Genomic DNA, 13551 nt, shown 5'->3' on the forward strand with positions numbered 1-13551 from the left:
TATTTTATTCTAATGGTGCAGTGTTGAATGTTAGAATATTATTATTTTTTCACTATTGTTTAGGTTATTTAAATGTTCCATTTGTGCATAGTTTCATACATTTTATTAAAATTTTGCACTGTTTTGCACTGAATGTTAATTTATTGGCTATTTGGGTTATTTTAATTTATTTAGAGAGAAAGAAAGAAAAATAAATGTTTCGCCTTGGAGACCTCTTGATTTTTAGCCTTTTTCACAATGATTTGGGACGTGGTTTGGAACTTGTTTGTACATTCTGTGGCGCACACTCTGGGTGATTGATTCAAGTGACTCGAAAACCCGATTCATTTTAGTGAGTGACTCATACAAACTCGAGTATCCCATCACTATAACACACCCTTGTCACGTTAACAAGCCACTGGATTTCTTTAAAATCGACAGCAGGAGCAACGCCTGAAGGCTTCGTCGGTTAACAGTCAAGCACAAATGGCCTCATATAAAGTTACATACAGAATCCCACAATGCAACCACATGCTTCTCAGCTTTGGCATCTCTGAAAACAAAACACAGATCTCAGCTCAACATTGAGCATGACTTGAGAGTGTCAGTTTCAAGCCTGCAACCACGTTTTGAGAAGTTGTGCAGTGCAAAACAGGCTCATTGCAGCCACTAATGTAGGGATAAATTTTAGTTGTTTTTTGCACAGATTGCAAATTAAACGCTTTTATTTTCTCTTTTTGAACTTTGTGTTATTTGATGTTATTGATTTTGATTCAATATAAAATATGATGTTACTTGGTGTTAGTTCAATCGAGTTGAAATGTAATTTATCAATATTTTTGTTGGGGCGACAGGGGCAGGTGGGGCTTGGAAATCCCACTTGTTCAAAGTGGGGAATGACCAAAAAAGTTTGAGAAGCACTGGGTTAGATGGTTATCAGCAGCACAAAGCTAGAAGAGGGGTGTGCGATCTCAACAAGTTCAGTAGATCAGCATAGGGATTTAAGGCTCAGTTTTAGTTTTAGATTTGTAGTCAGACAGGAACTTTTTTTTGTTTTCTCATTTTTCTCATTCATTCTAGAAGTACAATGTCTAATACGCGGAAGTCAGGCCATATTCGCTTTTTGAGCTGGAATATTAAGGCAATCCATAACCCAGTGAAACGAAGTAGAGTGTTTGCACATATAAAAACATTAGGAAGTGATATTGTGTTTTTACAGGAGACTCATTTGCGTTCAAGTGAAGGTACGAAGTTAAAGAAACCTTGGATAGGGCAACTATTCTGTTCAAAAAATGATGACAGAGCACGTGGCACAGCAATCCTGATTAGAAAAGGCATCCCTTTCATTCCATCACAGACTATGTGTGACTCCAGGGGTAGATATGTCATAGTGACTGGCAATTTGTATGGTACCCAAGTAACATTAGCTAATGTATATGGACCCAATTGGGATGATCCTGTTTTTTTCACTAATCTTATAGCAACATTACCAGACCCCAACAACAATCAGCTGATATTGGGGGGCGATTTTAACTGCGTTCTGCACCCAAAACTGGACAGATCAAATCCCAGACCTAATAGTAAGATTTCAAACTCTGGTGCAGTTATTCAGTCATTTATGGACACATATGCACTTTTTGATCCCTGGCGGAGAGATAACCCGACTGTTAGGCAATACTCCTTTTTCTCTCCAGTTCACCACTCTTTTTCCAGGATCGACTTTTTCCTTGTAGATAACAGGACTCTCCCTATGGTCAGGGATTGCCAGTATAATAGCATTGTTATTTCTGACCATGGCCCGGTACAGCTGGATATATGTTTTCCAGAGTGCGTCAGACCACGCCGTACATGGCGGTTTGATGCTCTGTTGCTATCTAAAGATCATTTAAAAAAATTCATCTCTCAACAAATTGATACTTTTTTAGAATTCAATTGCACACCAGATATGCCATTAACAACGGTATGGGAGGCTCTTAAGGCCTATCTCAGGGGCCAGATAATATCCTATACAGCTTATGAGAGAAAGAAACGTAAACAACGCTTGAGCGACCTGTCTCACAGTATAGCAGAGGTAGATCGTAAATATGCTGAATGCCCAAAGCCTGAGCTCTACAGAGAAAAATTATTGTTAAAAACCGAGTTTGATAACCTTTCTATTAAACAAACTGAACAATTATTCTTTAAATCAAAACAGAAATTTTACGAACACGGGGAGAAGGCTGGAAAGCTTTTAGCCCACCAAATTAGACGGTCCGCAGCTGCTAACACTATTCCCGAAATTCGCACTGAGCTGGGGGAGAAAACCACTAACCCTGATAAAATAAATGACCAATTCAAGCAATTCTATATGAATCTTTATGGGTCAGAACCACCAGACGACCCGTCGAATATTATTAAATTTTTAGAGGGGCTGACCATTCCAACGATTACCCCGGAGGACAGTTTACAGATAGATAGAGAGATCACTGCGAATGAAATATTACAGGCAATTAAATCAATGCAGAGCGGAAAGGCGGGGGGACCTGATGGGTTCTCAATTGAGATATATAAGGAATTTGCTGACAAGCTAGCGCCGATACTTAGCCAGGTGTACCGGGACGTTTTTAAACAACAGAAATTACCACAAACCATGACCCAGGCCATAATTTCAGTGCTGCTCAAAAAAGACAAAGACCCTCTGTTATGCAGCTCATACCGCCCAATAAGCCTGCTGAATTGCGACTATAAAATCCTTACAAAAATATTAACCACCCGTATAGACAGTGTAATTCGAACAATCATCGATCCAGATCAAACGGGTTTCATCCCAAGTAGACAGTCGTTTTATAATATGCGTAGATTACTCAACATCTTGTACACCCCGCACTCGGCGTCTGAAGAACCCGTAGAAGCAGTGATCTCCTTGGATGCCGAAAAAGCGTTTGATCGCGTTGAGTGGCAGTACCTGTTTGCTGTCTTAGAAAAATTTGGCTTTGGACCATCATTTTTAATGTGGATTAGGATAATATATGATGCACCAACTGCAGCTGTACGGACTAATAATAATATCTCTGACTATTTCCCCCTTCACAGGTCTTGCAGACAGGGCTGTGGCCTCTCCCCATATCTATTCGATCTGGCGGTTGAACCCCTTGCTATAGCCCTTAGAACAGAAGAGGGTATTACCAGTATCTCCCGTGGTGGCAAAGTCCATAAGGTGGCGCTATACGCGGATGACCTGCTTCTATATATATCCAACCCGACGGTATCGATACCAAAACTATTGTCGATTCTAGAGAACTTCAGGCATCTGTCAGGCTATAAACTGAACTATTCAAAAAGCCTGCTTTTTCCAATTGATAGTGCAGACAGAGATTATTCAGAATTTCCGTTTAAAACAGAACGTAATATGTTCACATATCTAGGAATTAAAGTTACCCGAAAGATAGAAGATCTGGAGAAATATAACTTTAACTCGTTATTAGAACAAACAAAACAAGATCTTGTGAAATGGTCAACTTTACCAATTTCACTAGCAGGTCGCATAAATATAGTTAAAATGTCAATCCTACCTAGAAATCTCTATGTGTTCCAGATGATCCCTATATTCATCCCTATGTCAAGATTCAAGGAGTTAGATAGACTAATTTCTACATTTATATGGAACAACTCCAATCCCAGGATGAAAAAAATGTACCTGGAGGTGCCTAAAGATGCGGGTGGGTTGGGACTACCCAATTTTCTCTGGTATTACTGGGCTGCTAACATAGCGAAACTAACTCATTGGATTCACACATATGAAAATAAGCAGGGTCCAGACTGGGTTCACATGGAACTACTATCCAGCCCTATACCAATACTCACAGCAGGGTTACCATACAGTTGCAATACACAGCTCACAAACCCAGTTGTCAAAGCCTCACTCCGGATTTGGTTGCAGTTCAGGAGACATTTTGATTTAAAGCAATATAGCAGATATTTCCCGATAGCAAGTAATCACTTGTTCCTCCCATCAGGGTTTGACAATGCATTTCAATATTGGCATAGAAATGGGTTGATATTCTTTGGTGATTTGTACCCTGATGATGTGTTTATCCCATTTGAGACACTTGAAAATGACCACAATATACCCAGATCGCATTATTTTAGATTTCTTCAGCTACGAAGTTTTACCAGTAAGAGGTTTCCGTCGTTTCCTTTCCCACCGCCTAAGAATCATTTAGATGCAATACTAGGACTGGATCCTTATGGAAAGAAACGTGTATCTGTGATTTATAATATGTTGGGAGACTTGAAACCGATATCCTGGGATAAAACTAAAAGGGCATGGGAAAGGGATTTGGGGGTTGAAATTTCTGAAGAAATGTGGCAACATAGTTTAAAACGTATACATTCCTCTTCATTGTGCATACGTCAGGGTTTAATACAATTCAAAGTACTCCATCGTCTGCACTACTCAAGAGATAAACTATCGAAACTTTTTCCCGCCACAGATCCTGGTTGCCCAAGGTGCAACCATGAACCCGCCTCAATAGGACACATGTTCTGGGCATGCACCTCTCTCAACAACTATTGGAGACAGATATTTGATGTATTTTCCAAAATCTGTGGTCAGACTATAACGCCTGAGTTCCACATAGCCATCTTTGGGGTACCACCTCTAGGCTGCAAAATTTCAAAATTACAAGCTAACGCCTTGGCATTTGCTTCCCTGCTTGCACGCAGACTTATACTTTTTAACTGGAAATCGAATTCACCTCCGTCATTTCTGCAGTGGCTAAGAGATGTACTATCTTTTCTACCTTTAGAAAAACTGAGATGTAAGTTATATAAGGCCGGCAAGAATTTCACAGTGACCTGGAGTCCCCTTATAGAATTTGTAGAAGGGTTCCCTTTCCAATGATGTACCTTAACACCAGCTGTACTACATGGTTATAAACATATGGTCACGTTGGAAACGTCAGCTCACTCAACATATGATGAGAGGTTCCTGTCTGATTATTTTTGCATTGTTCCTGTACTTTTCTGTTTTTTTTTTGTTTGTTTGTTTTTTGTTTTTTTTTTTGTCTTTGTTTAAGAGCCTTGGGGAGGGGAGGGAGGTGGTCTGTGTTTGTAAGCTGTATGTCTGTTATTGAAAAGCTGCAAAATAAAGTATAAAAAAAAAAAAAAAATAAATGTCTTTGGTTTACGCTACTCAAAGTGCCAAAACCTGGTTCCCTCATTCCCTGACCGGGAATCGAACCCCTGCCGCGGCAGTGAGAGCGCCTATTCCTAGCCACTAGACCATCAGGGACCCGAAAGCAGTGCACACGGTACAGGTTGAAAGACTGTGGTAAACTCATTCCTAACTGGCAAATGAATGGCATAGTGCATTGTACTGAAGTTGTGAACATTTTAGCCTTAGATGAAAGCAATTGTGCGCATCTGGAGAATGAATCCAAGCAAGCACAAGTTTCCCGCTTTAGACTTCTCTCTTATTTCAGGGAGAAATAGAAAGATTCCTGAGTAAGAGTGAGTGTGTCATAGCCCTGCAAGAAAAACAGTTGATAGATGACTAAATAAGGGCCTGTCAGGGCATTGGTGGTATAGTGGAGAGAATAGCTGCTTGCCAAGCAGTTGACCAGGGTTCGATTCCCGGCCAATGCATTCTCTGCTCCTTGTATAATTAGCTTTCAAATGTACCTTGCTATCTCTACCTCTGCTCAGACAATGGGTGGCTTGTAGGGAAAACACAGTCTCAAGCTAATGCACTCTAGCAACTCTTAAACCAAGGAAGCATGTTTTGCTATGACTCCTCAGTTAAAGTGATGGTCTGTTTTCTCATGTCCATTCTAAGTTCTTCCTCTACAAAGCAAGTGGGGAAGATTAGATTCCACAGTGCCGTACAACACAAAAAACGGGCCTCCCTCAAACTCAATCCAAGACGGATGGACGGCCAGCACCTGCCAGATCACCAAATGCTCCAAGTCCGCGGACAAAAACATTTTGTCCGACAATAGACCATGAAATTTCTCTTTTTCCGTATCATTCGTGGATGCCCATGTCATTTAATGACAAATAGCATTTGTCTTTGCTGCTCAAAATGTTATTAAGCACCGTGTTACACATCAAAGTATCAGAAAAACTTGATCATTCTTTTAGTTTTTAAAAGCCACAATGGTCCTAGAGCTGCTGGAAAGAGTTAAGCGAGCCCTTCTCTAAAGAGAAGTAGTAAATCTGCTGGCTGTAAAGTGTTATTTCAAATCAAGTGGTGCGCATAGGATGACTTCTTACAAACCAACGTCCTATTGAATTTGTGACAGGGCTAGATTAAATTGACATTCTAGTCATGTCATTGGAAAAAAACAGCAGAAATGTCTTTGGTTTACGCTACTAACACTGCCAAAACCTGATTCCCTCATTCCCTGACGGGGAATCAAACCCGGGCCGCGGCGGTGAAAGCGCCAAATCCTAGCCACTAGACCATCAGGGACCCGAAAGCAGTGCACACGGTACAGGTTGCAAGACTGTGGTAAACTCATTCCTAACTGGCAAATTAATTGGCATAGTGCAATGTACTGAAGTTGTGAACATTTTAGCCTTAGATGAAAGCAATTGTGCGCATCTGGAGAATGAATCCAAGCAAGCACAAGTTTCACGCTTTAGACTTCTCTCTTATTTCAGGGAGAAATAGAAAGAATCCTGAGTAAGAGTGAGTGTGTCATAGCCCTGCAAGAAAAACAGTTGATAGATGACTAAATAATGGTCTGTCAGGGCATTGGTGGTATAGTGGAGAGAATAGCTGCTTGCCAAGCAGTTGACCCGGGTTCGATTCCCGGCCAATGCATTCTCTGCTCCGTGTATAATCAGCTTTCAAATGTACCTTGCTATCTCTACCTCTGCTCAGACAATGGGTGGCTTGTAGGGAAAACACAGTCTCAAGCTAATGCACTCTAGCAACTCTTCAACCAAGGACGCATGTTTTGCTATGACTCTCCAGTTAAAGTGATGGTCTGTTTTCTCATGTGCATTCTAAGTTCCTCCTCTACAAATCAAGTGGGGAAGATTAGATTCCCCAGTGCCGTACGACACAAAAAACGGGCCTCCCTCAAACTCAATCCAAGACGGACGGACGGATGGACGGCCAGCACCTGCCAGATCACCAAATGCTCCAAGTCCGCGGACAAAAACATTTTGTCCGACAATAGACCATGAAATTTCTCTTTTTCCGTATCATTCGTGGATGCCCATGTCATTTAATGACAAATAGCATTTGTCTTTGCTGCTCAAAATGTTATTAAGCACCGTGTTACACATCAAAGTATCAGAAAAACTTGATTATTCTTTTAGTTTTTAAAAGCCACAATGGTCCTAGAGCTGCTGGAAAGAGTTAAGCGAGCCCTTCTCTAAAGAGAAGTAGTAAATCTGCTGGCTGTAAAGTGTTATTTCAAATCAAGTGGTGCGCATAGGATGACTCGTTACAAACCAACATCCTATTGAATTTGTGACAGGGCTAGATTAAATTGACATTCTAGTCATGTCATTGGAAAACAACAGCAGAAATGTCTTTGGTTTACGCTACTCACACTGCCAAAACCTGATTCCCTCATTCCCTGACCGGGAATCGACCCCGGGCCGCGGCGGTGAAAGCCCCAAATCCTAGCCACTAGACCATCAGATCCCGAAAGCAGTGCACACGGTACAGGTTGCAAGACTGTGGTAAACTCATTCCTAACTGGCAAATTAATTGGCATAGTGCAATGTACTGAAGTTGTGAACATTTTAGCCTTAGATGAAAGCAATTGTGCGCATCTGGAGAATGAATCCAAGCAAGCACAAGTTTCACGCTTTAGACTTCTCTCTTATTTCAGGGAGAAATAGAAAGAATCCTGAGTAAGAGTGAGTGTGTCATAGCCCTGCAAGAAAAACAGTTGATAGATGACTAAATAATGGTCTGTCAGGGCATTGGTGGTATAGTGGAGAGAATAGCTGCTTGCCAAGCAGTTGACCCGGGTTCGATTCCCGGCCAATGCATTCTCTGCTCCTTGTATAATCAGCTTTCAAATGTACCTTGCTTTCTCAAACCTCTGTGCAGACAATGGGTGGCTTGTAGGGAAAACACAGTCTCAAGCTAATGCACTCTAGCAACTCTTCAACCAAGGAAGCATGTTTTGCTATGACTCTTCAGTTAAAGTGATGGTCTGTTTTCTCATGTGCATTCTAAGTTCCTCCTCTACAAAGCAAGTGGGGAAGATTAGATTCCCCAGTGCCGTACGACACAAAAAACGGGCCTCCCTCAAACTCAATCCAAGACGGACGGACGGACGGATGGACGGCCAGCACCTGCCAGATCACCAAATGCTCCAAAAACATTTTGTCAGACAATAGACCATGAAATTTCTCTTTTTCCGTATCATTCGTGGATGCCCATGTCATTTAATGACAAATAGCATTTGTCTTTGCTGCTCAAAATGTTATTAAGCACCGTGTTACACATCAAAGTATCAGAAAAACTTGATTATTCTTTTAGTTTTTAAAAGCCACAATGGTCCTAGAGCTGCTGGAAAGAGTTAAGCGAGCCATTCTCTAAAGAGAAGTAGTAAATCTGCTGGCTGTAAAGTGTTATTTCAAATCAAGTGGTGCGCACAGGATGACTCGTTACAAACCAACATCCTATTGAATTTGTGACAGGGCTAGATTAAATTGACATTCTAGTCATGTCATTGGAAAACAACAGCAGAAATGTCTTTGGTTTACGCTACTCACAGTGCCAAAACCTGATTCCCTCATTCCCTGACAGGGAATCGAACTCGGGCCCCGGCGGTGAGAGCGCCGAATCCTAGCCACTAGACCATCAGGGACCCGAAAGCAGTGCACACGGTACAGGTTGCAAGACTGTGGTAAACTCATTCCTAACTGGCAAATTAATTGGCATAGTGCAATGTACTGAAGTTGTGAACATTTTAGCCTTAGATGAAAGCAATTGTGCGCATCTGGAGAATGAATCCAAGCAAGCACAAGTTTCACGCTTTAGACTTCTCTCTTATTTCAGGGAGAAATAGAAAAAATCCTGAGTAAGCGTGAGTGTGTCATAGCCCTGCAAGAAAAACAGTTGATAGATGACTAAATAATTGTCTGTCAGGGCATTGGTGGTATAGTGGAGAGAATAGCTGCTTGCCAAGCAGTTGACCCGGGTTCGATTCCCGGCCAATGCATTCTCTGCTCCGTGTATAATCAGCTTTCAAATGTACCTTGCTATCGCTACCTCTGCTCAGACAATGGGTGGCTTGTAGGGAAAACACAGTCTCAAGCTAATGCACTCTAGCAACTCTTAAACCAAGGAAGCATGTTTTGCTATGACTCTTCAGTTAAAGTGATGGTCTGTTTTCTCATGTGCATTCTAAGTTCTTCCTCTACAAAGCAAGTGGGGAAGATTAGATTCCACAGTGCCGTACGACACAAAAAACGGGCCTCCCTCAAACTCAATCCAAGACGGATGGACGGCCAGCACCTGCCAGATCACCAAATGCTCCAAGTCCGCGGACAAAAACATTTTGTCCGACAATAGACCATGAAATTTCTCTTTTTCCGTATCATTCGTGGATGCCCATGTCATTTAATGACAAATAGCATTTGTCTTTGCTGCTCAAAATGTTATTAAGCACCGTGTTACACATCAAAGTATCAGAAAAACTTGATCATTCTTTTAGTTTTTAAAAGCCACAATGGTCCTAGAGCTGCTGGAAAGAGTTAAGCGAGCCCTTCTCTAAAGAGAAGTATTAAATCTGCTGGCTGTAAAGTGTTATTTCAAATCAAGTGGTGCGCATAGGATGACTCGTTAAAAACCAACGTCCTATTGAATTTGTGACAGGGCTCGATTAAATTGACATTCTTGTCATGTCATTGGAAAACAACAGCAGAAATGTCTTTGGTTTACGCTACTAACAGTGCCAAAACCTAGTTCCCTCATTCCCTGACCGGGAATCGAACCCGGGCCGCAGCGGTGAGAGCGCCAAATCCTAGCCACTAGACCATCAGGGACCCGAAAGCAGTGCACACGGTACAGGTTGCAAGACTGTGGTAAACTCATTCCTAACTGGCAAATTAATTGGCATAGTGCAATGTACTGAAGCTGTGAACATTTTAGCCTTAGATGAAAGCAATTGTGCGCATCTGGAGAATGAATCCAAGCAAGCACAAGTTTCACGCTTTAGACTTCTCTCTTATTTCAGGGAGAAATAGAAAGATTCCTGAGTAAGAGTGAGTGTGTCATAGCCCTGCAAGAAAAACAGTTGATAGATGACTAAATAATGGTCTGTCAGGGCATTGGTGGTATAGTGGAGAGAATAGCTGCTTGCCAAGCAGTTGACCCGGGTTCGATTCCCGGCCAATGCATTCTCTGCTCCGTGTATAATCAGCTTTCAAATGTACCTTGCTATCTCTACCTCTGCTCAGACAATGGGTGGCTTGTAGGGAAAACACAGTCTCAAGCTAATGCACTCTAGCAACTCTTAAACCAAGGAAGCATGTTTTGCTATGACTCTTCAGTTAAAGTGATGGTCTGTTTTCTCATGTGCATTCTAAGTTCCTCCTCTACAAAGCAAGTGGGGAAGATTAGATTCCCCAGTGCCGTACGACACAAAAAACGGGCCTCCCTCAAACTCAATCCAAGACGGATGGACGGCCAGCACCTGCCAGATCACCAAATGCTCCAAGTCTGCGGACAAAAACATTTTGTCCGACAATAGACCATGAAATTTGTCTTTTTCCGTATCATTCGTGGATGCCCATGTCATTTAATGACAAATAGCATTTGTCTTTGCTGCTCAAAATGTTATTAAGCACCGTGTTACACATCAAAGTATCAGAAAAACTTGATCATTCTTTTAGTTTTTAAAAGCCACAATGGTCCTAGAGCTGCTGGAAAGAGTTAAGCGAGCCCTTCTCTAAAGAGAAGTAGTAAATCTGCTGGCTGTAAAGTGTTATTTCAAATCAAGTGGTGCGCACAGGATGACTCGTTACAAACCAACATCCTATTGAATTTGTGACAGGGCTAGATTAAATTGACATTCTAGTCATGTCATTGGAAAAAAACAGCAGAAATGTCTTTGGTTTATGCTACTAACAGTGCCAAAACCTGATTCCCTCATTCCCTGACCGGGAATCGAACCCGGGCCTCGGCTGTGAAAGCGCCGAATCCTAGCCACTAGACCATCAGGGACCCGAAAGTAGTGCACACGGTACAGGTTGCCAAACTGTGGTAAACTCATTCCTAACTGGCAAATTAATTGGCATAGTGCAATGTACTGAAGTTGTGAACATTTTAGCCTTAGATGAAAGCAATTGTGCGCATCTGGAGAATGAATCCAAGCAAGCACAAGTTTCACGCTTTAGACTTCTCTCTTATTTCAGGGAGAAATAGAAAGATTCCTGAGTAAGAGTGAGTGTGTCATAGCCCTGCAAGAAAAACAGTTGATAGATGACTAAATAATGGTCTGTCAGGGCATTGGTGGTATAGTGGAGAGAATAGCTGCTTGCCAAGCAGTTGACCCTGGTTCGATTCCCGGCCAATGCATTCTCTGCTCCGTGTATAATCAGCTTTCAAATGTACCTTGCTATCTCTACCTCTGTTCAGACAATGGGTGGCTTGTAGGGAAAACACAGTCTCAAGCTAATGCACTCTAGCAACTCTTCAACCAAGGAAGCATGTTTTGCTATGACTCTTCAGTTAAAGTGATGGTCTGTTTTCTCATGTGCATTCTAAGTTCTTCCTCTACGAAGCAAGTGGGGAAGATTAGATTCCACAGTGCCGTACGACACAAAAAACGGGCCTCCCTCAAACTCAATCCAAGACGGATGGACGGCCAGCACCTGCCAGATCACCAAATGCTCCAAGTCCGCGGACAAAAACATTTTGTCCAACAATAGACCATGAAATTTCTCTTTTTCCGTATCATTCGATAATGCCCATGTCATTTAATGACAAATAGCATTTGTCTTTGCTGCTCAAAATGTTATTAAGCACCGTGTTACACATCAAAGTATCAGAAACACTTGATTATTCTTTTAGTTTTTAAAAGCCACAATGGTCCTAGAGCTGCTGGAAAGAGTTAAGCGAGCCCTTCTCTAAAGAGAAGTAGTAAATCTGCTGGCTGTAAAGTGTTATTTCAAATCAAGTGGTGCGCATAGGATGACTCGTTACAAACCAACATCCTATTGAATTTGTGACAGGGCTAGATTAAATTGACATTCTGGTCATGTCATTGGAAAACAACAGCAGAAATGTCTTTGGTTTACGCTACTCACAGTGCCAAAACCTGGTTCCCTCATTCCCTGACCGGGAATCTAACCCGGGCCGCGGCGGTGAGAGCGCCGAATCCTAGCCACTAGACCATCAGGGACCTGAAAGCAGTGCACACGGTACAGGTTGCAAGACTGTGGTAAACTCATTCCTAACTGGCAAATTAATTGGAATAGTGCATTGTACTGAAGTTGTGAACATTTTGGCCTTAGATGAAAGCAATTGTGCGCATCTGGAGAATGAATCCAAGCAAGCACAAGTTTCACGCTTTAGACTTCTCTCTTATTTCAGGGAGAAATAGAAAGATTCCTGAGTAAGAGTGAGTGTGTCATAGCCCTGCAAGAAAAACAGTTGATAGATGACTAAATAAGGGCCTGTCAGGGCGTTGGTGGTATAGTGGAGAGAATAGCTGCTTGCCAAGCAGTTGACCCGGGTTCGATTCCCGGCCAATGCATTCTCTGCACCTTGTATAATCAGCTTTCAAATGTACCTTGCTATCTCTACCTCTGTTCAGACAATGGGTGGCTTGTAGGGAAAACACAGTCTCAAGCTAATGCACTCTAGCAACTCTTCAACCAAGGAAGCATGTTTTGCTATGACTCTTCAGTTAAAGTGATGGTCTGTTTTCTCATGTGCATTCTAAGTTCCTCCTCTACAAAGCAAGTGGGGAAGATTAGATTCCACAGTGCCGTACAACACAAAAAACGGGCCTCCCTCAAACTCAATCCAAGACGGACGGACGGATGGACGGCCAGCACCTGCCAGATCACCAAATGCTCCAAGTCCGCGGACAAAAACATTTTGTCCGACAATAGACCATGAGATTTCTCTTTTTCCGTATCATTCGTGGATGCCCATGTCATTTAATGACAAATAGCATTTGTCTTTGCTGCTCAAAATGTTATTAAGCACCGTGTTACACATCAAAGTATCAGAAAAACTTGATCATTCTTTTAGTTTTTAAAAGCCACAATGGTCCTAGAGCTGCTGGAAAGAGTTAAGCGAGCCCTTCTCTAAAGAGAAGTAGTAAATCTGCTGGCTGTAAAGTGTTATTTCAAATCAAGTGGTGCGCATAGGATGACTCGTTACAAACCAACATCCTATTGAATTTGTGACAGGGCTAGATTAAATTGACATTCTAGTCATGTCATTGGAAAACAACAGCAGAAATGTCTTTGGTTTACGCTACACACACTGCCAAAACCTGATTACCTCATTCCCTGACCGGGAATCGAACCCGGGTCGCAGCGGTGAAAGCGCTAAATCCTAGCCACTAGACCATCAGGGACCCGAAAGCAGTGCACACGGTACAG

General features: G+C 42.1%; 9 non-coding genes across 9 annotated transcripts; 5 read left to right on the forward strand and 4 right to left on the reverse strand.

The window, feature by feature from the left end:
* The first annotated feature begins 6712 nt into the window (after positions 1-6712).
* Positions 6713-6784, forward strand: trnag-gcc (transfer RNA glycine (anticodon GCC)). The gene has a single exon. It is a non-coding gene; the product is annotated as a tRNA-Gly (tRNA).
* A 1115-nt stretch (positions 6785-7899) lies between these two features.
* On the forward strand, positions 7900-7971 carry trnag-gcc (transfer RNA glycine (anticodon GCC)). The gene has a single exon. It is a non-coding gene; the product is annotated as a tRNA-Gly (tRNA).
* A 1109-nt stretch (positions 7972-9080) lies between these two features.
* trnag-gcc (transfer RNA glycine (anticodon GCC)) lies at positions 9081-9152 on the forward strand. The gene has a single exon. It is a non-coding gene; the product is annotated as a tRNA-Gly (tRNA).
* A 754-nt stretch (positions 9153-9906) lies between these two features.
* Positions 9907-9978, reverse strand: trnae-cuc (transfer RNA glutamic acid (anticodon CUC)). Its single transcript has one exon. It is a non-coding gene; the product is annotated as a tRNA-Glu (tRNA).
* Positions 9979-10260: 282 nt separating this feature from the next.
* On the forward strand, positions 10261-10332 carry trnag-gcc (transfer RNA glycine (anticodon GCC)). The gene has a single exon. It is a non-coding gene; the product is annotated as a tRNA-Gly (tRNA).
* A 754-nt stretch (positions 10333-11086) lies between these two features.
* Positions 11087-11158, reverse strand: trnae-uuc (transfer RNA glutamic acid (anticodon UUC)). The gene has a single exon. It is a non-coding gene; the product is annotated as a tRNA-Glu (tRNA).
* Positions 11159-12266: 1108 nt separating this feature from the next.
* trnae-cuc (transfer RNA glutamic acid (anticodon CUC)) lies at positions 12267-12338 on the reverse strand. Its single transcript has one exon. It is a non-coding gene; the product is annotated as a tRNA-Glu (tRNA).
* A 282-nt stretch (positions 12339-12620) lies between these two features.
* On the forward strand, positions 12621-12692 carry trnag-gcc (transfer RNA glycine (anticodon GCC)). The gene has a single exon. It is a non-coding gene; the product is annotated as a tRNA-Gly (tRNA).
* A 762-nt stretch (positions 12693-13454) lies between these two features.
* On the reverse strand, positions 13455-13526 carry trnae-uuc (transfer RNA glutamic acid (anticodon UUC)). The gene has a single exon. It is a non-coding gene; the product is annotated as a tRNA-Glu (tRNA).
* Between the last annotated feature and the right edge of the window lie 25 nt (positions 13527-13551).

This window comes from Odontesthes bonariensis, chromosome 8 (genome assembly GCF_027942865.1).
Source record: "Odontesthes bonariensis isolate fOdoBon6 chromosome 8, fOdoBon6.hap1, whole genome shotgun sequence".
Lineage (NCBI taxonomy): Eukaryota > Metazoa > Chordata > Actinopteri > Atheriniformes > Atherinopsidae > Odontesthes > Odontesthes bonariensis.